This window comes from Convolutriloba macropyga, unplaced genomic scaffold, assembly GCF_964194025.1.
Source record: "Convolutriloba macropyga unplaced genomic scaffold, txConMacr16.3 SCAFFOLD_1161, whole genome shotgun sequence".
NCBI lineage: Eukaryota > Metazoa > Xenacoelomorpha > Acoela > Convolutidae > Convolutriloba > Convolutriloba macropyga.
Window position 1 is genome coordinate 40,632 of NW_027449742.1, and position 1,054 is coordinate 41,685.

Sequence of the window (1,054 nt, forward strand, 5' to 3'; positions counted from 1 at the left end):
GATTCACCACTTGCCGTAAATACGACCGACAACATATAACGGCACAAAGCAGGTCTGCGTATTTTTCAACTCGTGTTACCGAGTAAACTAAATGAACAATCTATTTAAAGCGCTATTTAAATAAAAGAGCAGCGAGAAATCTATGCGCTATCCAGCGAGAAAGTTTATTACGTAATCTCTTAACCATATAAGCCTTATATCCGTTCTTTTATACTTAGAGAGCTCAGAAAAAGTTCGTTAAACATAATTTTCGTTGAGCCTACTAATATACTGAATCGATTGCGCTCTTTTTAGGCTTAATATTTTTATGTTTCGAAAACGTATCGGTGACCAATCTGAGCCGAAAATCGACTCAGACAAAATACCTGCTAGCAAATACAGCTAGATTTGCCGGGCCAGTTAGATGTGTTTTTGCCTTGATATATCGTAGAAAGAAGTTGCCTTTGGGAGATATAGCTTCAATAAAAAGTTCTCGAAAGAGCGTTTTACTCGCCGATAGTCTGAATTATCAGCTATAAATTTGGTGCCGCATCCCACACCTTCGGCTCCTTCTTTGGACTCTGCGGATTTGATAAAGCAGTTGGCGGACGCAATTACTTGTAAGAAGAACGATCCACTGCCCGAGTGGAAGTTGGCACAATACAATGGTGATCCCCTGCAGTGGCACGAATGGTTCGGGCAATTTAAAAGCGCCATAGACGCACAGTCCTTGACTGATGACGTCAAGTTAACATACTTAAAAACTCTTGTAACTGGAAAAGCTAAAACCGCCATCGCTGAGTTCGCATACTGTGGTGTAATGTATAAGGATGCACTTAAGACACTCGAACGTAAATTTGGCCAACCACAGGCAGTAGTCAGTGCACACTTAGAAAAACTCAGCTCTTTTCCACCACTAAAGATGCACAATAGTGATAACATCATAAACTATTCTGCAACAATTTCAAGTCTTATTGGGGTCTTTAAATCACTTTCATATGACGCAGACCTTAAGAGCGCCTCACTTCTCAACACGGCTGTGCAAAAATTGCCGCCCAATCTGAAAGAGTCTTGG